The 27,198-nt window shown below is 38.0% G+C and overlaps 1 pseudogene; it reads left to right on the top strand.

Moving 5' to 3' along the window:
* The first annotated feature begins 1,495 nt into the window (after positions 1–1,495).
* LOC128528948 (sterile alpha motif domain-containing protein 9-like) lies at positions 1,496–17,629 on the top strand (annotated as a pseudogene).
* The last annotated feature ends 9,569 nt before the right edge of the window (positions 17,630–27,198 follow it).

The raw sequence follows: 27,198 nt of genomic DNA, 5'->3' as shown, positions 1-27,198 counted from the left end.
AGGTTTAAACTAATACTGTACCTGTATACTCTAATACTGATGTCTGTCTGTGTCCACACACCAGGTTTAAACTAATACTGTACCTGTATACTCTAATACTGATGTCTGTCTGTGTCCACACACCAGGTTTAAACTAATACTGTACCTGTATACTCTAATACTGATGTCTGTCTGTGTCCACACACCAGGTTTAAACTAATACTGTACCTGTATACTCTAATACTGATGTCTGTCTGTGTCCACACACCAGGTTTAAATTAATACTGTACCTGTATACTCTAATACTGATGTCTGTCTGTGTCCACACACCAGGTTTAAACTAATACTGTACCTGTATACTCTAATACTGACGTCTGTCTGTGTCCACACACCAGGTTTAATCTAACACTGTACCTGTATACTCTAATACTGACGTCTGTCCGTGTCCACACACCAGGTTTAAACTAATACTGTACCTGTATACTCTAATATTGACGTCTGTCTGTGTCCAGACTACAGTTTAAATTTTAGTTTGTGTGTTTGTTAAATACAAATAAACTATAGGACAGTTTTTTGTAACCTTGTGCAAATTAAATCTGTTGAACTCATGAATAAAATCTCCCTCATAATTACTGTACTAATGTAATGTGTTTCAAAAACATGTTATAGTGTAGAAAATACATTCAGCATTTGTAAATGATCCTAAACACCTTTAGTGTACTGGTAATACATTTGCAATACTGTAGTATAGAAGGTTTTATGTACTGTATGATATAATAAAGTATATTTATATTAACCACAAAGTGTACTTTTTAGTATTTGTAATTGACCAGAAGTATAACAGCTACTGCTGTAATAAAAATATATACTCATAGTGTATTTACTGTATTTGTAACACAGTAAAAATAGCTGTAATGTACTTATAATATATTAAATATATACTTAAATTGTATTAATTACTGTCAGGTATGTACGTTAGTACACACACAGGCATATACTTTAAGTGCAGTAAGTGTACTTAAAGTTGTTCCACTTTAGCACACAAAAGTATACTTAATACACTTCAAATTGTGCTTTTGTACAATTTAATTACAACTTAAATACACTTAGTACAAAATTAGTTGTTCCAAAATAGCAAACTTCAAGTATACTAGTCATTAGTCTGGATGCAAGTGCATTTAAGTATGCTTTGGCATTATAGGATTTAATATACTTAGTATACTTTTTTTTTACTAGGGCTGACACCGCTGTGGAATTCTGTGGAAAGAGAATCACTTGCAGCGATGCTGCAGGCAGGCTATCAAAGATGTTCTTTACACCTAAGATGTTGTGTGTGGTGTAATGTCTGCGGCACTGTACTTCTTAAGAAATTGTCTAACAGATTGTAAGACACAAAACAATGTTATGCATTCTGCTGATAATGTTAAAACTATTTAGGGGCAGTAGAGAGCATTTCAGCTCATCAGTATTTACCATATAAGGTTAGAACAATAAAAGGAAATAAAAGGACTGCCTTCCATTGTGACGTTAATAATCCCAGTACTGGGCAGCAGCAGTGAGGTTTTTGAGTTGGGGAGAGACGAGGACAAGGACACTTTCAAAGGTGAGATCTGGATAATTCTTGTGCTAATCTTCACAGAACTTGACACTAGTAATTGTTTGCCATTTGCAGATACTGTAGATGTTTTCTCTTTGGTTTTGCTTGTGTTTGTTTTGTTTGGGCTCCGGTTAGTCCATTCACTTTAGTGGATCATAAAACAATGTTATGCATTCTGCTGATAATGTTAAAACTATTTAGGGGCAGTAGAGAGCATTTCAGCTCATCAGTATTTACCATATAAGGTTAGAACAATAAAAGGAAATAAAAGGACTGCCTCCTATTGTGACGTTAGTAATCCCAGTACTGGGCAGCAGATCTTTGTGTGGAAGTCAGTGGGAGGTTTTTTTCTCTTGCTTGTGTTGGTTTTTGTTAGAAACACTGCTGTCTCCTTTGTTCTGTAATGTGGAGACTTGGGGTGTATTTGTGATCAGGGGTATGGGGGGGGGATGGTCCCATTTTTACTCTTTACGACCACTGGCATTTTGTTTGTTTTTCTTTTTTCTTTTTGAATGGTTAGTGGTAATATAGATCCCAGCATTGCTGGGTCAGGCAGGCCTCTTAGATTCATTAGTTGGAATATCAGAGGTATGGGTAACCCTGTTAAGAGATCTAAGGTTTTCACACACTTGACTCACCTTCGCATTAAAGATCATTAATATAGGTTATATTGCCCTTGGGTACGTCAAGTCTTTCACTCAAACTTTAATTCAAAAGCTAGAGGAGTTGCGAACTTTTGTGAATATATTTCAAGTTCTATTGAGGAGTTCTTGTCCTTCAATCAAAATGATTCAGTCTCATATTCTTTGCTATGGGAGACATTTAAATGCTACCCGAGAGGTCAAATTATTTTTATTCTGTTCTTGATAATAAAAAGATTAATGCCAGGCTTAAAGAACTTACAGCTGCGATTAGTAACCTTGATCAAAGTTATGCACTCAACCCTTCTCCAGAATTACTGAAGCAGCGTCTTGATTTGCAAGCAGAATTCAATCTTATGTCAACTAAAGAGACAGAGCGCTTGTTAATACGCAGTCGTGGCTCATATTATGAATATGGCGACAAGGCAAGTCGCTTGTTGGCACATCAGCTACGACGACAAGCCACTTCGCCTTTAATACCTAGTATTAAAAACACTTATGACACTATTACTACAGATCCCTTGGAAATTAATTTTACCTTTAAAAAAATTTTACACTTCGTTATATAAGTCTGTATTTCCTATGGACAAAGCTAAAATGAACGGATTTCTTAATAATATTTTAAACCCTGTTATTGATACTAATATTGCCGGGCTTTCCCCCCATGGATTCCCCATTTTCCATTGAAGAAGTATTAAATGCTGTTACAGCTATGCAGTCTAATAAAGCCCCAGGCCCTGATGGGTTTCCAATTGAATTTTATAAAACATTTATTGGTAAACCGGCACCATATTATTTACTCGAAGCATCTATCTGAACTTCCTGAACTTGTGATTTCTTTAGATGCTAAAAAGGCTTCGATAGGGTGGAGTGGGAGTACTTGTTTGCAGTTTTAAAGAAATTTGGATTTGGCGATAAATTTATTTCTTGGATTCGGCTTCTTTATTCGTCCCCTAAAGCCAGTGTTCATACTAATGATGTTTATTCTGATTATTTTTCTCTGGGCCGTGGATGTCGTCAAGGTTGCCCTTTGTCACCTTTACTCTTTGCCATCGTCATCGAGCCTCTGTCCATCACATTGAGATCTTCCTCTGTATTCAAGGGAATCATTAGTAATGGAATTGAACATAAATTATCATTGTATGTCGATAATTTGTTATTATATATAAGCGATCCTGCACTCTCCATCCCTGCTGTTTTAGGTATTCTGGAAAAGTTCAGCTCGTTTTCAGGTTATAAATTAAATTTGGGGAAAAGTGAGTGTTTTCCCATTAATACGTCAGCATGTCATCTTCAACAGTCCGATCTACCCTTTTATTTTAGTCCATCGGGGTTTAAATACTTATGGATTAATGTGACTCGTTCTTTATCTGGCCTTGAATCAGCTAATTTTACTCCCCTTATATCATGGATTACAGCTGATGTTTAAAGATGGGGTAATCTTCCCCTTTCATTAATCGGTAAGATTAATGTTGTTAAAATAAATATCTTACCAAAATTTATATTTTTATTTCAGTCGATTCCCTTATTCTTGCCAAAACATTTTTTTGTCTCACTCGACTAGATCATAGGTTCTTTCATTTGGGAAGGGAAGCCACCTAGGGTTCGTAAAACTTTATTGCAGAGATGCAGATTTAGTGGAGGACTTGCATTACCTAATTTTCTAGCTTACTACTGGGCTGCTCACATCCATAAACTTTGCTACTGGTTAAAATCCTCTTGGTGTAAATTGGAGCTATCATCCTGTAAGGGATCTTCTATACCGGCTCTGCTCTATTCCTCTTTACCCATAAAACCCTCTCTGTACTGTATACTGATAATCAGGTGGTTCTTAACACACTCAAGATCTGGTTTTAGTCTAGACGGCACTTTAAATTTGTAATGGCATCTTCCTCGGGTCCTCTAAACGACAACCATTTGTTTCCCCCATCACTCCTGGACTCGACATTCTCAGTGTGGTGTGACACGGGTATAAAACAATTTGAATATTCATACAAGGGGGGAAATAAGTATTTGATCCCCTACAGATTTTCTACGTTGGCCCACTTACAAAGAAAAGATAAAAAGTGTCTATAATTTTTATCATAGGTTTATGGTAAAGGATTGAGACAGAATATCAAGCAAAAATCCAAAAAAAGGACATGATACAAATGTTATAAATTAGGTTGCATTTCAATGAGGGAAATAAGTATTAAAAAGACGGATAAGTGTTTCCGTTTATGCGTGCAAGCGCTGTGTGTGTGTGTGTTGGTGTATGTGTGTGAAGCTAGTCTCACACACACACACACACACACACACACACACACACACACACACACACACACACACAAACATTAACGGAAAGATTGTTTTGTCGGGAAAATTAGCAACGAACATCATTAATGACACTCGTGTGAGCGCTTACTAACGGAATCACTGCTGTAAAGAAAAACAAACAAACAAAAAAACCAGAACTTTACGTTTGAAAAGAATCGCGACAGAGCAGAGTTTCTGTGTAGAGTGTGGGGAGGGGAGACGACTACCCACAATTCCGCAGCACAAGAGAGAGAAAAACCGTTGGCTCAGTTGTGATCACGTGATGCTCGGCGTCAAAACAAGAAGCGCATGCATGATATATGATACTTGGTACTCGTAAACCAAGACTTTCTCATTTTCTAAGTCAAAATGTATTAAAAATTTTTGCTCGTTTTGTGGAACACTCACAAACTGCGTTACTCACAATCCCAGGTTTCACTGTACAGTATGTTGTTTACAGTTTGGGTTGAGTTCTTCTGCATTTAACCCAATATATATACTGTGTGTATATATTTATTTATTGTGTGTATATATTTATTTATATACAATACAAATATGGAATACGCATGTTTTCAAATTCTTTAAAAAGTTTTTAAAAGTAGACATTTTTAGTTTTATTTTCGTTTTCCCGCAAAGTGCATCCCAATGCATTTTTGGTTTTGAAACAGAATTTTCATTTCTGTGCATCACTAAAAACTACCCTTTTTTCCCTAAGACCTGGCCTCGTGTTTGTGTGTCTGTGATGCTACGCTTGTAACCTCGGGTAAATGGAAAACTGTGTAACATATATAATAATTGATCATAAGGGTATGGGGTAATACATGTTTTGGGAACAATATGGGCACAGAGATGATTTTTATGAACCGACAGATCGCCAATTTCTCATGGACAATCAATATCTAACCTCTTGCATGCTATGACACTTCACATGAATTTGATCACTGTGCCAGGGGGGAAATCCTGCGTACCATACGCTCAGAATGGTGGTCTTGTTAACTAGTATTGCAACCCCTCTGGCTCTGGAATTGAAATTTGCATATAAGACTTTACTGACCCAGGAGCAGTTCAGCTTAACCTGATCCTGACTTCACACTTCGTGTGTCTCCTGCAAAAAAACATCAGCATTTAGCCTCTTAAAATGCGAAATGATCTGACCTTTTAATTGTGGAATAAACTGGATTAGGAGAAGAACCAGAAAAATTAGCCATTTACTCCACCAAACCACTAAAAAGAAAAATCAAAGATGTATTCATAACTTCTGCAAAACAAAACAAAAACAGAACACAAACAAATAATTAACAAAAACAAACAAAAACCAAACACACACCCACAACAAACAATCCCACCCATAAGCACAACCAATACCACACGCTAAGTGACGAGAAACTATGTGCAGACTCCAATTGGAGGCAACCAGTATACCTCACTCCCACGATTAGAAATCCAAAAGAAAGGTGGAACCCTGCAGATTATCCAAATTATTACCAATAACAAAAATGCCTCATCTCAATCATTGCAACATTACCCTATACTTTACCCATTTACCCCATACTTTACTGTTCGTTACAGAATTATTGGCTGTAGTCAGGGGCGTTATAACTTTATCATATCACTTTATCACTTAAGCATATAACTTTAAACTTACATTGATTAGCAATATAAACACCACACCTGTGAGACTGGACGATGGAATAAACTGTGTGGGGGCCAATAATGTCCAACATTTATCTCTTCATTCTTTGACAATACTGCTGCTTTTTGTTGGAAACTGGCAGACATAAAAAAATGTGAAAAATAGTTTCTGATGCAGTGACTACAATGTTGGGAACCCAGTGTTAATGTGCCTGAGAGGCTGCGCTTTCAGAAAACTGAACTGTAGAACTGAACAGAGAACTGGAGATGGAAGGGTTTTCAGCTCACATGGGAGTCGGTCTTCAAATGAGCAGCAGGTACGAATAGAACCTTTCATCTACAGTTAAATATAAATATTAAAAATTTGATCATCGTGTTATCTATTTTAATCTAGTGTTTTAGCTACATAAATAAGACAGTAGGTTCTCTATTCAACCCCTCAAAATTTCACAGCTACTGGGCTATTTATTCAAATTCATTAATAGAGACAAACATTGTTTTAATGTAATTAAACACAAAGCATCTTTTTAATATCATTCCTTTGTTGTTTCTATTCATAAAAAATAACTTTTTCTAAATCAAAGTGACAAAACCCTACTCTAAGGCTAATAAATGTATTTTACGATTTGGGACATTATTAAATACAATACAATATTTATTACAAATAAGGGATTTTTCTCTTTCTGTAAATCACTGCTATACAGTTAAAGCGAGGGCACTGAATGCTGTCTGTCACTATGTTTAATCATTCATGTGTAGAACTCTATGGTAGTTAATGCCATATACACTGTGTAATGTTTTATATAGACAGTCAGGTTTTCCAATTAAAACAGCGACGGCATGATTGTTGTATAAAGTAGACTATAGGTTTATAGAGTGTGTATTAGGGGCTTCATGTTCACTGGAGGAAACCGCTGGTGTGATGAGGGTGAACACAGCCAAGATTTAACTGATTAATCCTTAATGAAATTTGATAAACTGTATTTATGAGAAAGGACTGCACTGATGCAGATAGAACAGTTTATCGAAAAACACACACCTGGCCTTAATCCTCCCCCTGTGATGGTGAATTGAAGACCCGCTGAAAGACGGGGAGGAACCGAAGGAGCCGAAGTGTGTCACTGCTTTCATATCACATTTAAAGGGGACGATGGGTGACCAGCAGTGTGTGTGAAGTTTATGGAGAACTTTTAGGGGGGCTGAGTACAAATGTTAGGGAGGCTAAGCCCCCCTAAAAATGGCCTAGCGACGCCCATGGCTCTAGTTTTTTAAGTTGAACTTATCCAGAGCAGGGAAAAGTAAACCTGGCCAACTAAACTTTAATACAGATACCTGATATTACACAACACTGTGCTTTAATACCAATTTTTAGTGAAATTCTGCAGGGCCCTCCGTAAACACACACTACTTCATGTAACGCTTAACCAGAAGTCTCAAGCACGGGAAGTTTTTAAAGATTTTCTGCTTTCTTTCCCACTTAATTTTTTATTAGTGAATGTTAAAAGTTTATTCTTTTGTCTTTTGACATAGCGTCTATGGGAGTCACGTGACAAAATAACGAATGACTTGGACTAGAAGACTTAAAAGTAACTACTCATTTCTGTTTCCTGTATATAACCTACAAAGGTTTCACACCCAGCAGAAGATGAACAAAATCACTGTCTAAGACTACTGACTACTTTGATTCTTTTCACTTGGCTCTGGTAGATCAGGGGAGAGGTGTTGGTCATCACCAGCAGGCACTGGTTCATCATCACTGACCTGCTGCACTTACAGCTCACACTGATGAGTGGTGTGTATCTTATACACTGATGAGTGGTGTGTGTATCTTATACACTGATGAGTGGTGTGTGTATCTTATACACTGATGAGTGGTGTGTGTATCTTATACACTGACGAGTGGTGTGTATCTTATACACTGATGAGTGGTGTGTATCTTATACACTGATGAGTGGTGTGTGTATCTTATACACTGATGAGTGGTGTGTATCTTATACACTGATGAGTGGTGTGTATCTTATACACTGATGAGTGGTGTGTGTATCTTATACACTGATGAGTGGTGTGTATCTTATACACTGATGAGTGGTGTGTATCTTATACACTGACGAGTGGTGTGTATCTTATACACTGATGAGTGGTGTGTATCTTATACACTGACCAGTGGTGTGTATCTTATACACTGATGAGTGGTGTGTATCTTATACACTGATGAGTGGTGTGTATCTTATACACTGATGAGTGGTGTGTATCTTATACACTGACCAGTGGTGTGTATCTTATACACTGATGAGTGGTGTGTATCTTATACACTGATGAGTGGTGTGTGTATCTTATACACTGATGAGTGGTGTGTATCTTATACACTGATGAGTGGTGTGTGTATCTTATACACTGACGAGTGGTGTGTATCTTATACACTGATGAGTGGTGTGTATCTTATACACTGATGAGTGGTGTGTGTATCTTATACACTGACGAGTGGTGTGTATCTTATACACTGATGAGTGGTGTGTATCTTATACACTGATGAGTGGTGTGTATCTTATACACTGATGAGTGGTGTGTATCTTATACACTGATGAGTGGTGTGTGTATCTTATACACTGATGAGTGGTGTGTATCTTATACACTGATGAGTGGTGTGTATCTTATACACTGATGAGTGGTGTGTGTATCTTATACACTGATGAGTGGTGTGTATCTTATACACTGATGAGTGGTGTGTATCTTATACACTGACGAGTGGTGTGTATCTTATACACTGATGAGTGGTGTGTATCTTATACACTGACCAGTGGTGTGTATCTTATACACTGATGAGTGGTGTGTATCTTATACACTGATGAGTGGTGTGTATCTTATACACTGATGAGTGGTGTGTATCTTATACACTGACCAGTGGTGTGTATCTTATACACTGATGAGTGGTGTGTATCTTATACACTGATGAGTGGTGTGTGTATCTTATACACTGATGAGTGGTGTGTATCTTATACACTGATGAGTGGTGTGTGTATCTTATACACTGACGAGTGGTGTGTATCTTATACACTGATGAGTGGTGTGTATCTTATACACTGATGAGTGGTGTGTGTATCTTATACACTGATGAGTGGTGTGTATCTTATACACTGATGAGTGGTGTGTATCTTATACACTGATGAGTGGTGTGTGTATCTTATACACTGATGAGTGGTGTGTATCTTATACACTGACGAGTGGTGTGTATCTTATACACTGATGAGTGGTGTGTGTATCTTATACACTGATGAGTGGTGTGTATCTTATACACTGATGAGTGGTGTGTGTATCTTATACACTGATGAGTGGTGTGTATCTTATACACTGATGAGTGGTGTGTGTATCTTATAGACTGATGAGTGGTGTGTGTATCTTATACACTGATGAGTGGTGTGTATCTTATACACTGATGAGTGGTGTGTGTATCTTATACACTGATGAGTGGTGTGTATCTTATACACTGATGAGTGGTGTGTGTATCTTATACACTGATGAGTGGTGTGTATCTTATACACTGATGAGTGGTGTGTATCTCATACACTGATGAGTGGTGTGTGTATCTTATACACTGATGAGTGGTGTGTATCTTATACACTGACCAGTGGTGTGTATCTTATACACTGATGAGTGGTGTGTATCTTATACACTGATGAGTGGTGTGTATCTTATACACTGATGAGTGGTGTGTATCTTATAGACTGATGAGTGGTGTGTGTATCTTATACACTGATGAGTGGTGTGTATCTTATACACTGATGAGTGGTGTGTGTATCTTATACACTGATGAGTGGTGTGTATCTTATACACTGATGAGTGGTGTGTGTATCTTATACACTGATGAGTGGTGTGTATCTTATACACTGATGAGTGGTGTGTATCTCATACACTGATGAGTGGTGTGTGTATCTTATACACTGATGAGTGGTGTGTATCTTATACACTGACCAGTGGTGTGTATCTTATACACTGATGAGTGGTGTGTATCTTATACACTGACCAGTGGTGTGTATCTTATACACTGATGAGTGGTGTATCTTATACACTGATGAGTGGTGTGTATCTTATACACTGATGAGTGGTGTGTATCTTATACACTGATGAGTGGTGTGTATCTTATACACTGATGAGTGGTGTGTATCTTATAGACTGATGAGTGGTGTGTGTATCTTATACACTGATGAGTGGTGTGTATCTTATACACTGATGAGTGGTGTGTATCTTATACACTGATGAGTGGTGTGTATCTTATAGACTGATGAGTGGTGTGTATCTTATACACTGATGAGTGGTGTGTATCTTATACACTGATGAGTGGTGTGTATCTTATAGACTGATGAGTGGTGTGTATCTTATACACTGATGAGTGGTGTGTATCTTATACACTGATGAGTGGTGTGTATCTTATACACTGATGAGTGGTGTATCTTATACACTGATGAGTGGTGTGTGTATCTTATACACTGATGAGTGGTGTGTGTATCTTATACACTGATGAGTGGTGTGTATCTTATACACTGATGAGTGGTGTGTGTATCTTATACACTGATGAGTGGTGTGTATCTTATACACTGATGAGTGGTGTGTATCTTATAGACTGATGAGTGGTGTGTATCTTATACACTGATGAGTGGTGTGTATCTTATACACTGATGAGTGGTGTGTATCTTATACACTGATGAGTGGTGTGTGTATCTTATACACTGATGAGTGGTGTATCTTATACACTGATGAGTGGTGTGTATCTTATACACTGATGAGTGGTGTGTGTATCTTATACACTGATGAGTGGTGTGTATCTTATACACTGATGAGTGGTGTGTATCTTATACACTGATGAGTGGTGTGTATCTTATACACTGATGAGTGGTGTGTGTATCTTATACACTGATGAGTGGTGTGTATCTTATACACTGATGAGTGGTGTGTATCTTATACACTGATGAGTGGTGTGTATCTTATACACTGATGAGTGGTGTGTATCTTATACACTGATGAGTGGTGTATCTTATACACTGATGAGTGGTGTGTATCTTATACACTGATGAGTGGTGTGTGTATCTTATACACTGATGAGTGGTGTGTATCTTATACACTGATGAGTGGTGTGTGTATCTTATACACTGATGAGTGGTGTGTATCTTATACACTGATGAGTGGTGTGTATCTTATACACTGATGAGTGGTGTGTGTATCTTATACACTGATGAGTGGTGTGTATCTTATACACTGATGAGTGGTGTGTATCTTATACACTGATGAGTGGTGTGTGTATCTTATACACTGATGAGTGGTGTGTATCTTATACACTGATGAGTGGTGTGTGTCTTATACACTGACGAGTGGTGTGTGTATCTTATACACTGATGAGTGGTGTGTATCTTATAGACTGATGAGTGGTGTGTATCTTATACACTGATGAGTGGTGTGTATCTTATACACTGACGAGTGGTGTGTGTATCTTATACACTGATGAGTGGTGTGTGTATCTTATACACTGATGAGTGGTGTGTATCTTATACACTGACGAGTGGTGTGTATCTTATACACTGATGAGTGGTGTATTTTACACTGCATCATGATGATAACCCGAGTAGCTAAAATATTGTCTTTATAGTTTTAAATGTTGTTTGTCTTAACGTTCTTTCCTTTGTTTCTTTGTTTTTCAAATATGACCCAATTTATGTACAGTGATACTTCAAATAATATGTTTAAATACCATTTATTTCTGTACTGCGTTATGAGGATGGGTTCCCTGTTGAGTCTGGTTCCTCTCAAGGTTTCTTCCTATTACCATCTCAGGGAGTTTTTCCCTCAGCACCGTCACACTCGGCTCGTTCATCAGGGACGATCTGATCATTCTGATTCACACACATTCACAATTTATCAACAAACTCTTAAATATTTTAAAAGTTTTAAGGGCTCGGTATTATATTTACAATGACAAAAATTAATTACTTAATTAATTAATAAATATAAGTCAATTAAAGCAAATTAGAAAGATTGACTGGACGATCTACTAACCTTCAATCTCTTGTAATTCACTCAGGTGCCTTGAAACCTGTGAAAAAATAGAAGAAAATCAAACTGCACAAGACATAATGGGCAAGTATTCAGAATATTTATCAAATATAAACATTACTTATTACGTTTCCCTTCCCTGATCTCAATATGCTGTGCTTTTATCTTGTTCTGTTTGTTTAGATTTTAACAGCACTCCACTTAATACCTGGACAGAGGACATGGTGAGCGCGTGGTTGGCTTCAGTAGGAGTGAAAGAAAACTACATTAAAACACTTCATGAACAGGAAGTAGATGGTCAAGTACTCCATAAAGTCACAGAGGAATATCTGATGAAGCAGACTGGAATGAAATCTGGCCCTGCACATCTAATAACAAAGAGCAGAAATGAGCTAGTTAAGATTCAGAAGGTTCAGAAACAGCAGACTTATGCACAGAAAATGACTGCAAAAAGTACAGACCAGGGAGCACCAGGCATCGTGGACCTTCCAATATCCAGCAGTTCCCAAAAAGAAGAACAGATGGAACAAGATGCTGTGAATATAAAAAAAAAAAGAGACTCAAATCCAAGGCCTTTCGGCAAACCAGGTACTGACTACAGCTATGTAAAGCATGATGTTCTTCCGCCTGAAACAGGGGTCAGTGACCTTATAACTCCTTGCCATGAGTATAAGTCATTCAGTATAGCTGCGACTTTAGAGCAACAAAAATTTCGAGTCAAGCTGGCATATGAAGTTCTAAGATTCGCCACAGGCTGCATAAACATGAGATCAAATGGCACAATACACTTGGGTGTGATGGACAGCAAAGATGGCTCTGGATATGCGCATGGTGAAATCATTGGCATTCCTGTTAAAAATAAAGACATGTACACTGTTGCGTCAAATGTCTTTAAGAAGTGTTTTGAACAGACGCAGAGTAAGCTCATGCAGGAGTGTATCAGATCTCCTGAGTTTATTCTGGTGGTTGAACCCAACAGAAAAGAAGAACACTATGTGGTTGAATTTGATGTTGAACCTTTATTAAGCATCGTGAGAAAAGAAGTGTTTTATGTCAGTTTGCCAAGGTTCAATAACAATAAAATGGATGTCGACAAGGAAAGGAAACCGTACATGAGAGTTGGTGCTGAAACCGAACCAGTTGATGACATACAGAAATTTTTTAAAGGAGTTGATGAAAGAGATTCACAAAGAGAAACAGCAGAGAAATCACAGAGCTTCATGAGTTCAAAACTCTGCCAAGACCCAGGAAGAAAACTCATCACGCTTATAACAAGTGGGAAGAAACAAATAGAAAAGGATAAATGGTACATATTAGTTACAAACAGGTTTTCAGACAATGATCTTCAGCACATCGATTTTTTGTTAAACATGAAGTTATTCTGTGTGTTTGACTTCGACCCAGATTCCAAGGTGTCTGGATTATGCCATAAATATGTTCAGGACCATGCAGTGAACCTTCACTTCATGCAAAACTACACAATGCAAAATAACGAGAGCATCAGAGAAGTCGAGAGTCATCTATGTTTGTTTGAACAAACAAGCTGGATATTCTGTAATGGACGAAATGACTTCAAAGGTAATGAGCCTCCGTATGATGAAAACACATGGTGTAAAACAAGGAGAACTTTGCTGAGGGATTGTGTATCACTGATCTGTAAGAATCTCTTACCCAAAGGAACCTTCCTTGTGATCTTCCTTCTCACGTCTCCTGTTGAGACACCTCTGCTGAAGACGTTTGATGAGTTTTACACTGACATGCAAGGCCATGAAGACATTATATGTATCTCAGAATCAGAAAATAATTTTCAGAAATGGCAAGCATTTGCTCTTGAGTTCTGTGACATGGAAACAGTGAACAGTTCAAGTGTAGTAGGTTTAAAAATGAGCCACATCAACACAACTGTTCAACAAGTCCAGAGTCCGAGTACTTGTGTGAACAAGCTCCTACCTGTGTCTAACGGGGCAAAGTGCCATCTTCTGACACGCGTTGAGGAAGCAATGTCCTCCCTTGAGATTTTAGGTGTAAATCAGTGTGATGACATCAGCAAAGAGGATGCTGAGTCAAAGAGAAAAAAAATAGAGACTGACTTTTATCGAGGAGGAAAAGTAAAATGGGAGAACTTCTGGCTTGCAGAGGAAAAGTATGTTGGGCAGATGATTGAAAGAGATGCCTATCATGATGTGATTAATCTTCTGGATGAACAGAGTACAGATCATACGGCTGTGAAATGCATCACCATATACCATCATGCTGGCAGTGGAGGGAGCACCGTGGCGAGGCAGGTGCTGTGGAAGTATAGAAAGAATCGAAGGTGTGCTGTTGTGAAAACATCAAACATTAGCAAAGTTTCAGCTCATGCTGTAAAGCTTCAGGAATATGAGGAAAAAGATCCTCAGAAATGTTCCCCTGTTCTCTTACTTATCGAGGATTGTGAGAGGGAATTTGTAGAAGAGTTAAAGTATGAATTAGAAACCGCTATGAAGGCCAAGAAAATGCACGGACTGCTGTGTTTCATTCTCCTCAGCTGTAGACGATCCTACGATCCAGAAAAACTGGCAAAGCAGTACCTTTACAGAGTGTCTCTGTGATCCACAAACTTTCTGACAAGGAAAAAAAACAATTCGCAGAGAAACAGATAGAACTTAAGAAACTGTTTGAGCGTGATGGCCAGTTCCAGCCCGAGTTAATTCTGACGTTTGTCTTAATGAGTAAAGAATTTAATCGTACATATCTGGAGGAAATTGTACAGAATATATTAAGGGATGTTGATCACGCATCCACCGTCACCCAGCTGATCCGATACATCGCTCTGCTCAACATCTACGTGGAGAACTCTTGCATTTCTCAGTCACACTGTGAAGCCCTTCTTCAGCTCCAGCTCTCTGTTTATGGAGAAAGGTTTCGACAACATTGATTTGAGAATTCTTTGAGCGAACAGGCCAAACTGCTCTTTATACACTTGAGAGATGAAAAAACCTACATTAACTCGATCAGAATCATTCACCAAGTTGTGGCAAAGGAAGTTCTTCATCAGCTTTTGGGAAACAAACAACAAAGTGAGCTTGCTCTTGAACTTCTCAGGAATGATGTCCTCTTTAATCACAGATTTGGGGGAGACGAGTACAGGAAGTTCCTACGTGAGCTCTTCATAAGACGCTCCAAAACCAGCAGAGGTGATAAATCAGACACTCATTTCTCACCCCTCATTGAACATGTGAGACAGAAAGAAAATGAAGAAAATGCTCTAAAGCTTCTTCAAGAGGCGTATGAGAGATTTAACAAAGATGCATTTTTTGCTCAACAACTAGCACGTCTCTTTTACTGGCATAAACGATTCAAAGAAGCAGAAAGCTGGGCAGAGAAGGCAGTGACTAAAATGCCTAAGAACTCCTACATCCTCGACACCAAAGCCCAGGTGTACAGAAGATGGTTCAGCATGAAATGCAAAGCCATGAAAAAGTCTGATAAACCAGAGTACACAACTGATGCCATTGAAACAGCTCTTAAAGCCATTGAATGTTTCCAAAAATGTCAGACGGTAGCTGTGGAAGAAAGTGAGGCCATGAACAACTCTGGATTCTTTGGAGTTGTGGAAGTGGGGTGTAGCTTGTTGGAGCTCATTTCTTCACTTGAGGTTTTCTCGAATAAGCACGAGGGTCATTCTGAATTACAGAAGTACTTGCTTACAGAACACATTCCTGAGGAAGTAGAAGCACCATGGGAGCACTTTCACTACAAACTAAAAGCCCTTCAGCCCACAATGCACAAGGCTCTGGAGTGGATATCAGAAGAACTGAGTTTTTTCCAAAATCCAGACACAGATGAGGAGGAAACAAAGACCCCAGAGCTGACAATACATTACCCCAAACGTTGGTTAGCAAATAAGTCCTCATTTTATGCCAAGTTCTTCTGTGAGGTCTCAGTCAGAAACACACCCGGCAACTGGCAGTCTAATGTAGATAACATGACTGACTTCAGCAAACGCATGAAAATCTACCAGCTTGGTGGAGGAAACTTCACAACCATCTTTTCCATCCTGGACCAGAAGAGCACAGACCAGAAGAACACAGACCCACAGGAAACGTTGCAGAATATAATTTCCCTTTATCCCAAGGATGGCAAAATGGATCAGGCAGATCTTATCAACTACATAACATCAAATTTAGCCTTAAGTACAATCTCTCCTACATCACGTGATCTGCCTCTCTTCTCTAACCTACAAAAGTTCAGCCATTCGTTTCTTAAAGACAAATCACAACGCTCTTCAACTGCTTTCTTTCTGTGCACATTACTGTTTTGGCCAGAAAATTCTGACTCTGATGAAGAGAAAAAGGAGAAATATCAAATTGTTCTGACTGCTGTCAGATTCCTCCAGCAAGCACACGAGACCAAAATGAAGGACGTCCCTGCCAGAAGGAGACGGATATGCACACACCTATACCTGGGGAATGGACGTGGATTTGGAAAATTTGTCCACAAGAATAAAATTGAAACAATCAGAAAATATTCCTCACTTCCAGAAAAGCGTCAAAAATGGCTTGAAGGAGAAGTGTGGAAATCAGCAGAAATTTCTCAAGAGCTTAAACGTGTAGAAGGCTGGACAGAGGATGAAAATGTCTACCTTGAAGTTCCTAATGCGGAAAAATTTTCCATTCATCCCCTTAATATACGTTCAGTTCCTGCTGGAAATGAAAATGTTACCTTTTATTTGGGGTTCACGTTCAGGGGACCCGTAGCGTGTGACATCACAGTAGGAAAATTAAAAAATCCAGTAAGAATGAAACCAGCAAGAACCACCTCACTGATGTAAATAAACACGTTAAAAGCACCTGGTTTAAACTCTACCAAGTAAATAGAGACGTGTGTGTGTGTGTGTGTGTGTGTGTGTGTGTGTGTGTGTGTGTTAAGGTTAGCAATCTTTGGTCCTAAAGCATGTTTTATAATATGTAACACTGAGCAAATAATGAAGTTTTGTGGTAAAGCGAGTGAAAAGTTGAAGTCTACAGTAGACCCACTGATAAGTTATAGATGTTTATGTTCATGAAGGAAAGTTTAGAGATACAGCTCAGCCCCAGTGAAAAAAAAATACACTTTAGTGTATTACAAATATATTGAAATCCTCGATAGTACATTGCAAATATACTAACAAAAAATTGTACTATTTGTGTGTTTGTGAGACAACCTGACTTTTGTTAAATACAAATAAACTATAGGACTGTTTTTTGTAACCTTGTGCAAATTAAATCTGTTGAACTCATGAATAAAATCTCCCTCATAATTACTGATGTAATGTGTTTCAAAAACATGTTATAGTGTAGAAAATGTATTTAGCATTTGTAAATTATCCTAAACCCCTATAGTGTACTGGTAATACATTTGCAATACTGTAATATAGAAGGTTTTATGTACTGTATGATATAATAAAGTATATTTGCATTAACCACAAAGTGTACTTTTTTAGTATTTGTAATTGTCCAGAAGTATAACAGCTACTGCTGCAATAAGAATATATACTCATAGTGTATTAATCATGTATTTGTAACACAGTAAAATAGCTGTAATGTACTTATAATACATTAAATAAATACTTACATTTCATTAATTACTGTCAGGTATGTACGTTAGTACACACACAGGCATAGACTTTAAGTGCAGTAAGTGTACTTAAAGTTGTTCCAAAATAGCAAACTTCAAGTATACTAGTCATTAGTCTGGCTGCAAGTACATTTAAGTATGCTTGGCATGATAGGATTTAATATACTTAGTATACTTTTTTTTTTACTAGGGAGGTCCTAAAAGGTCAGGGCACACAGACCCTCCTCTTACAAATAGAGGAGTCAAATTAATATATATATTTTTTTGGTCAGATTAATCTTTTATTTCTCTCAGTTTAATCAATTTGTGTACGAGTTGCTACATAATAAAATTCTGCCCAGGCCGTCCAGTGTCATATAATAAAATATAAAGACAGATGTTTCATTGTGATTCATTTCTTTAGTATTAAACAGTGCAGGTAAAACAGAGTATTTAACATCAAGTAAAGGTCAGTTGATGCCCAGCAAGTGTAGACATGTGTAGCAGTAAAATTTCACTACAGTGTAGGGGTAGGACTATGTACTGTGATGGATCTTGGACGACTAGGGGAATGACAAGATCTAGGTCTCCAACCCCTAGTAATGAGTTTAATTCCTAAACTTAAGTTACTTAAGTATGTTTTTAACTGCCTGGCTGCGTGTGCTTTACCTTTTGTAAACACGACTGATCCTGACTGATTGAACCTCTGGACTTAACATACACGACAGCTTACAGAGTAAGAAGTCAGTTCAAACCTTTCTCCGTCTATCAGCCCAAGACAGGAGGAATGCCTCTACTCCAAGATAACAGACTTTACCATTTATTATATTAAAAAATGAATTTTTAAAGGTGCAAAAGAAAACTCAAAAATATCACAGAGCATAAAAACCAAAAATGTTTACTTTTCAACATTGAACTCTAACTGAATAAATACATTTTCACTTAAATAACCAGAGAGAGAAAATAGACAGTATATTCTGTCAAAAGTAATTATTATTATAATTTTAATTAATTGCTCAAAGGTCAAAAAGGTCAAGGGTACTCATAATTAATAATATGTTGACATGTCTAGGTCAAAGGTCACTGTAATTTGTGAAAAATGCTTAGGGAAGGAAGTAATTATATAATTATTTAAGTGTAATCATGTTGCCATTTTCCAAACAGGGGTGTATGATTAAAGATAGTAATGATGTTAAATGATCCCATGTGTCCCTGACACACACACACACACACACACGCACATCCACATCCCTTAAACCATACTAAGGGCCTGTCCACACGGAGACGCGTTTCGCTGTATACGTATAAATTTTTTATCGTATTGGCGTTTGATGATCGGATAGGGAAAAAAATGATCGGATAGGGAACGCACCGGCTTCGTGTGGACTAACCCTAATTAACGCCTGGATGGCGATATCCCCCACCCCACCCTCTCTCTCACACACTTGGCCCAACATACATACAGATGTCGCCATTAAGACTCCATGTGTTTTCCCGCGAGATGCCGCAATTTAGCGTGTGGCGTGCCGCGACTTGCCGCGAGCGACATTCAGAAATTTAAATAAATGTTTTGTGCTTCACTGAATATCCGCCAGATGGCGCATGGAGGGACTTTATCTAAAAGCCGGACCAAGTATAATGATGAATCGTGTATACTGTAATTAGTTAGCCAAAAACCAATATTGTTTCCGATGTTGAAGCAAAGATGATTTTTTTTTGTTTTACAGTATATTATTTCATATTCATATTATTTTCATTATGATGCCCAAATTCACCATTTTCATTATGGTGCTTTAAAATTCATCGTAAGTTTATAGTAGTTTTTGTAATGTCTTAACAGGGACAAAACAATTAAAGAGATCGCATTGCTTCAGTTTAAATAGTCTTAAATTAAATTAATTTAATTACCTGATAGTAGGCTAACTTATAATCTGATAGGGTTACCTATGCGAATGTCCTGATTCGTGAATATGCCAATATATCTTATAAATAAAGCTGTTCATCACCGTGTGAAAACCCGCGGCTCGTTTTGATCAAAAGGCTGCTAATTGCGCGTGAGTTATCGATAAAAATTAAGTACTCGGGAAGTTATAGTTTGGCTTCAGAGATGAACTAATGCTCATATACGAGTGTTATATCGCTTAACTTATTTGTATGAAAAGCACATTAAGTAAATTCTCGGTTAATTTAATGCAGACGATAATACATACAGAAGACTAACAACGTTAACACTGGTTAAAGTTAGCACAGGCAGTTTATTTACATTCCAGAATTCCTAAAACAGTATTTTACACTCTGTGGTGTAGGTTTACTAATATCTTTTATATTTATTACAACTAGATATTCTGTAAAGTTCATTTATCTTTGTCTTCAATAAATTCTCCTGTTGTCTTTAAACAGAGCTCCGCTGTGGAGGATTGGGGGGTCAGACGGATGACGGTTGGCCTTTTGGAGCTACTGGAGGAGCCTGAACAAGCTGTTGAGGGAGCTGTAGGAGGGATGACGTCACAGTGCAACAGCTTTAGAATGATGTTTGGTCAGGTCTACTGTATATTCTGAACATAGCATTGCAAAACGTCTAATACTTTAGGGGGGAAACAAAGAATTAAACAGTTCCATCTTTAATATTTTTAAAAAATGATATTTTAATATAAAAGAACCAGATAGAGACTGACAAGCAGCTGGTGTTATCCGGGTATTTTAATGACATTTAAGCAAAAATTAAACATGTTTTATACAAATTACTGTTTTAACTTTGACTAGTTTTGGAAGAATAAATTAAATTTTTAAAGTCATGTGTGCGTGTTTTAATTGTTGGGGGATTGTTTTTGTATTTAAATATACATTTACTTGAACCAACAACTTCAATGTGCAAAAAATAGGAACCGACGTTGTTTTAAATAGTTAAAGAGTTGGGCTAATAATAATGATAATCATTATTATTATTATTATTATTATTATTATTATTATTATTATTATTTTTATTACTGGTCATAGAAACAAATGAAAACAACAGTTAAACACTTGATCATATGTATCTGTGCTGGTTTGTGTTTGTGATTATGTGACCCATAATCATTTTTTTCTCAGTATAAATTTTTTTGGGGGTTTTAAGAAACTCCATCAAAAGAGCAAAGACAAACTTTAGAAGGAGTGGAAGGTAAGAAACCTCAGTGGAGAATACTGACAATGACATGGTGCTAATTGTTCGGTGTGTGTGTGTGTGTGTGTGTGTGTGTGTGTTTGGCGGGGGGAGGGGTTCTTTAGACTTACTTGTCTGTGCGCAAATCTGTTTGTATTAAACCAACGGAGAAATCACGTCTTGTAAATCGTTGATTAAACCTATGAACACAGCTGTTCAGCATCAGTCCTAAACACAAGCGCAGGGTCTGTTTTTGGTCTGTTGTTAACTAAAAGACATCAATATGTTAATAATTTACACAATGTTAACATTGTTTATTTGGCGGGAAAAGGTAATAAGCAATATTTAAAATAAAACAAACCAGGAAGTGTTTCATACATTAAAGTGCTGTGTATAACCAAGTGCCCCAACAAACATAGCAACAGTGTAGAGAGTGTGTGCGCTGTGGGGGATTGGAAGGTGAACGAAGATAATCATTTACAAGACAAAAGACGTTCAGAGGTGGGTTATGCCCTAAAACGCCCCCTGCCGTGGAAATTAATTGAAGACATTTACATTTGGCGAACACTCTTATCCAGAGCGACTTACATTTTTATCTCATTACACATCTGAGCAGTTGAGGGTTAAGGGCCGCGCTCAAGGGCCCAACAGTGGCAACATGGTGGTTGTGGGGTTTGAACCTGGGTATCCCCGATATCAACTGTGATTAGTTGATAATAATAATCAAATTATTGAATATTTTGAATGTATTTTAAATACCCAAGTGTGAAAAACATGCAAAAGAATAAGAAATCAGGAAGGGGGCAAATAGTTTTTCACACCACTGTATATGCAGTGAGTGTTTGAACCTCTGTGGCATTTTTGGTACATATAATGTTTACCAGCATATGTAGATGCAAATAAATATCTACTCTCTTCCGCCACTGGAATACTGAAGAAGGCTGAACGAAGATCAATTACAGTAAAATATTTGGCTTCGGGTGGGACATTGGTTAGCAGTGTGTGGATCTGGAACATCTGCTGGATAATCCTCTATTATACTATTAATTGCTTACAAGTCATGCACAAAATGCCATTTATTTTTACCTGGCTTGATAACCGGGAAAATTGGAGTATTACAGCAAATGGTTGTTTCTTCTAGTACCGATGCTTTTACCAGGCCTTTAATAGTATTTTTTATGCCAGCTTCTGCCTCAGGGCGCAAAGGATATTATCTTATTCTGGGCAGTTTTACATTTGGTTTAAGTTGTACTTGAATCGGGCTGGCTGATTTATTAGGTCTACATCTGTATCATGGCGAGACTATAAATCAGGTGGGATCTGACTCTCCATTTCCCTAAACAATTCATCTTCAACAGTCTCAACTACCTCAGATGCTGATGCCATTTATGTTTGTGATTTGTGGCTGACTACAACTTTCTAAGGAATACCAATCAAGTTATTACCACACAAGATTTTGATACAGGTTTTCATTTGCAGAATGAAAATCAACAGGTTTATGGTTGACTTCTTTAGCTTCCTTCATCCTTGGTTCTAAGTCCCTTGATCTGCCATTTTGTCCTACATATAATGTCACCAGAGGAACAGAATCAGTTACATTAAACCACCTCTTCCCAAAATCACTCATGTACACTGATTGCTGCTCCTTGCCGACCGATGATGATGTACTGTGTAATTAATTTACCCTTGTGCTCTTTTGTTTCTTCCTGCCATGTTTGTTCTAAGTCAGTATCCTTAGTTGAGTCATACATCATTGTGCAGTGAAAAGCCGCAGTGGGTACCTCCAGGATTTGTGATTAAATGAATCTTCCCCACTTATTAATTATTTGACTTAACTCCCTTTCTAGCTCCCCTATCCAATACACATTTACTTGTGGTTCTGACATTGCCATTTGATTTTAATACTTTTTAGGTCAACATACACCTTTTGGAGAACACCATATTTGAAGTCCTAATTTACATAATGCATCTCTGCCTTATTAATTAACTGGTGTCTGACTCGAACCTAATACAGATATGGTTGCACTTATTGTTAATTGTAGACGGACTTGAGCGGGCATCTCTTAAATTTAAGCAGGTATAAACTGGTCCTGTTTCAACTAACATGGGTGTATTTTTCCCATCTACCTCAATGTGTAACATGGGTTCTTGTTTAGCATTAGTTATTAAACTAGCTAACTGATTCTCCCCTGTAGGACTCTCTGGGCACCCCTAATACCCGATCTAAAAACAACGTTTTGGATCCCCCCCATGGGTTTATTGGGCCTTGAACTTGATCTCGAGGGGGTTGTTGCAACTCCCCTCCCATCACACCCCTCGGGGGCTGGGCCCTGGATGTGTTAGGCAAATTGATCGGTTATGTCCAGCCTGTCCACACCCCCAACATATTCCGGGGGCAAAGTTCGCATGAGTGTCAGGTTCAGGCATCTGGTGTGAGCTTGAGAAGTGCCGCTGATGCTGCCGTTGCTGTGACTGCTGCTGGCTGGATCATCAGTAAAGTGTTTGGGCCTCTCACAGACATTTGCCCTGCTTCTTTTGTTACCAGGGTAACTTGGACTTTTCCTTTATTTCTCTTCATTAGCTCCTCGAGCTGTAACTGAGCCAGTTTCCTGTACAGTTCATGTTCTTGAGTTCTTAACTTCTGCTTGTCTTCTATTTTGTTCAACAGCATGTGAGACGTGATCACAGAACTCTTTGTGTGATTTAGAGATTAAGCCGACCACATCTTCCAGTTTAGTTTTCATCGGTTGAGGCATGGCATTTCCTACAGTTTGTCTGACCAGTGTAGACAACAGTGCATCTTCCTCAGGATCACTTTTCAGTTTCTTGCTCCATCTTTTTAACTACTTCTGAATGTACAGTTTTGGGTTTTCAGTCTCTTGCATTCATAGTTCCCACCGACAGAAGCTTGCCTAAGGTCTCCTCTTCTAAGACCTTAATCCATTTCCCTGCCCCTTCGTGAATGTTAGGGAGGCAGTTGACAAGTCCCTCGAGATCTTGAGTTGCCCACGGTACATAATATCTCTGTGCACCTTTAATTAAATTGGGAATTGTGGAGCTAGGTGCCTTAGTCTCCCAGTATTCCCTCCCTGTTTCCCACTGCCCATATTAAATGACAAATCCTTTTTACCATCATCCTCTCCACTGTACAAAGATCTATGCCGATTCCTTAGTGTTGTATCCATTTTACTTCTTACTTGTCTGGGTGTTATAGTGCCCTGGACTAACCTCTCTTCACTTGCTTCCCATACCTTTTTTACTTTCTGTAGATCTGCCCTTATCTCCTCATAACAATCTAACAGTGTGCTTTCTTCTCTATCCATTTTCCTATCCTTTCTCTTTCTTCTGTATCAACTCCTCTCCTTCTTTCTTAAACAGAGCTAGGACTTCTCACTCCTGCTGTCTCTTTAACCCTCTTTGGACACATTTTCTTCTTTTGCCGTCGTCTTATAATTTTTCCACAGTTTCTTTATCCACACACTGCCACATCAAATTCTCCCTCCTTTGGCCATTTTGTAATTATCTCTTTAGTTCTCTTTTGCCATTCATTTGCAATCTTAGTTATGATATATCCATGCAACGGATGCCTCCATACTAATGTATTCACCTGGGAGGCTGTCATTATGCTTGATAGTCTATGTCACCACAACTTAGATATTTTTGCTTTATTTTCTGATTATACACTTACTTAGTGACTAAATTTACTTACAACATACAATATTGTATAATCAGAATTATCTTCCTTTCTTTAACAAAACTCATCAATGATAACCACCCACTAATATACAATATTTCACTATAGTACTTGCCAACCAGTACAGTCTATTTTTAAACACAGTGACTACTTTTATCTATAATCGATTAATGCCACAGTACTAATATTGGTTCAGACACAGTCACAGAGACCACTCCTGTCACACAGTGCTATGTGTGGGGTTTAGATGAGGTATATGTGCAGAGGTGAATGCTTTGGAAAAGTCTTTTAATAAAGGAAACAGAACATGAGCAAACAGAAGCTAACGTAACCCGAGCTAAACCAACCAGGAGCTGAACTAAATAAGGAGCTTAACCTACACAAGAACCTAAATATAACATGAGCTAACAAGACTAGGAGAGAAACATAAAATCCTAAACATAAGAGCTAACCATAACTTATAAGAGCTAACCAGAACAGACTATATCCAGAAACAAAGAGAATATGACACTAGAACAACCTAAAACATGAAGCATACCATTCAATCAGTTTAAGTAGCTTAATTGAATGGGGTAGGAACAATGGAAATGGCATGAACCAGACAGACACAGAGAAAATTCAACAACTAATTAACTAACCAACACTTAAACACAACAGATACCCAACAACTAGAACACAATGTTATTTATAATCGACTGATTAAATACCTAAGCTCAGGTGAGCGCTCACCCGACCGAGGTGCATTCTAAGAAATGAAGTTAAGAACCAAAGAAACACAAGAGGAACCTAAACTTACAAAATGGAGCCTGGACGCATGGCACCTTCTGATGTTAACCATGACAACTCCACTGTATTTCTTTATTTATATATTTATACTTCGTACTCTGTCCCATTTTTTCTCTAGAAATTAGGGCTAATTCATCCATACTTGTCTCTTATATTCTAATAAGGGCTCATTACTGTTAGAATTATTTTATATATAAAGGAGTTATTTCTACTCTCTTGCTCTCTTCCTCATAGATCTGATATTAACGTGTTAAATCTTTCCTGTTGCTATCTTCCTGTCTCCTCTTGCATCTGCTCCTTAAGGTGTGAACGCTCCCACGCTCACCTTCCTATTCTCTCTTCATGTCTCTCTCCCCCTCTCTCTCTCTTTCCCCCTTCTGTCTCCTTTCCCCTCTCCCCCTAACTCGAGCCAACATCTTGTGATCTGTCTCTGGATGGACACCTCTCTATCTTCCTCTCCTTTGATTTTTCAGGATCTCACCAGGACATTTACAATGGTTCATGTTCTTTGTAGTAACATATGTCTATGGCACAGGCGTTTGGTCAAACAATATATAAACCCCATCTTTTGCTGTTAATAAACAGAGATCTTTCTGACAGACAACGTGTGTGTGTGTGTGTGTGTGTGTGTGTGTGTGTGTTTGACTGAGTCTCTCCTGGCGCCAGAGAAGCTTACCGAAGCACAGCGGACAGACCGAGCAACTCACCTCTCCTACTACGTAACTTTAAAAAAACTTTACAATTACTTTCTTTATTCCTTTATTATTTTCTTTATTATTTTTACTTTTCTTTTTCTTTTTTCATTTATTTTATTTAAAGTTTATTTATTTATTTATTTACTATTTTTATTTATATATTATTAATTTTTAATAAGGCCTTCATACACACAGGCGTCTCTGGTCCGGCAGCAGCTGTCCCCCCTCTGCTCAGGGGTCAAGCCCTGTTCACTGGACACAGCTTATAATATCACTAAACCAGAATCTCTCTCTCTCTCTCTCTCTCTCTCACAGGCACACAAAGAGTTCCCTTGCACTCAAAGAGTTTTAGACCAACACAACATCAATTAGGCACAACCAATTGCAATTGCCTTTAACTTTATGGCACACAGTGGTGCTCCTTATCAGAAGAATTTAATATTAATTGATATACATCTGTATATTGCTCATAAAAAGATATCCATATAAAATTTCACCACCAGCCTCATACAATAATTTTTCGGTGGCTACACATTATCGACATACATCTGTACGCTCCTCATAAAACGTTATTTATAAATATTTAGCTGCTGTGTACCCTTACACAAGCAGTATAACTAATTAAGCGCAATTCCTTATTAACTGCTTCTTTCCCATTGCCATCCAATCTAGGCCCTCTTGACAATGGGTACAGATTAATACCGAGCCACTCTCTCTCTTTAACACAAATAGATGCTCAAATGCGCTCTCTCATACTTGCCTTGTCATGCTGCCATCTAATCAAAGCCCTCTTGACAACATAACAGACCAATGCAATGCTTATTTTATCAATTTACTATCAGTATAACAGTTAGTACTGTAAGCTGATGCATGCATTCTTTCCTGAAAACAAAGCCCATCCAAAACTACTTTAATTTGGAGAGGTCTTTAAAGGCATTCTTACCAACACGGGTGATCCCAGCGAACAACACAAACTAAGTACATAAGCAAAAGTTGCTTACCTTTGTACGTGGCCACATGTTTGTGCTGCTCGCCAAGGAAGCCCATGCTGATCAGTCACCTTTGCCCCTTTTCCACCCTGCTCGCAGCGCCAAGATGTCGTGGAAATTAATTGAAGA

This window comes from Clarias gariepinus, chromosome 8 (genome assembly GCF_024256425.1).
Source record: "Clarias gariepinus isolate MV-2021 ecotype Netherlands chromosome 8, CGAR_prim_01v2, whole genome shotgun sequence".
NCBI classification, from domain to species: domain Eukaryota; kingdom Metazoa; phylum Chordata; class Actinopteri; order Siluriformes; family Clariidae; genus Clarias; species Clarias gariepinus.
Note: the sequence above shows the minus strand (reverse complement) of the source record. Positions and strands in the feature narration are given on the sequence as shown.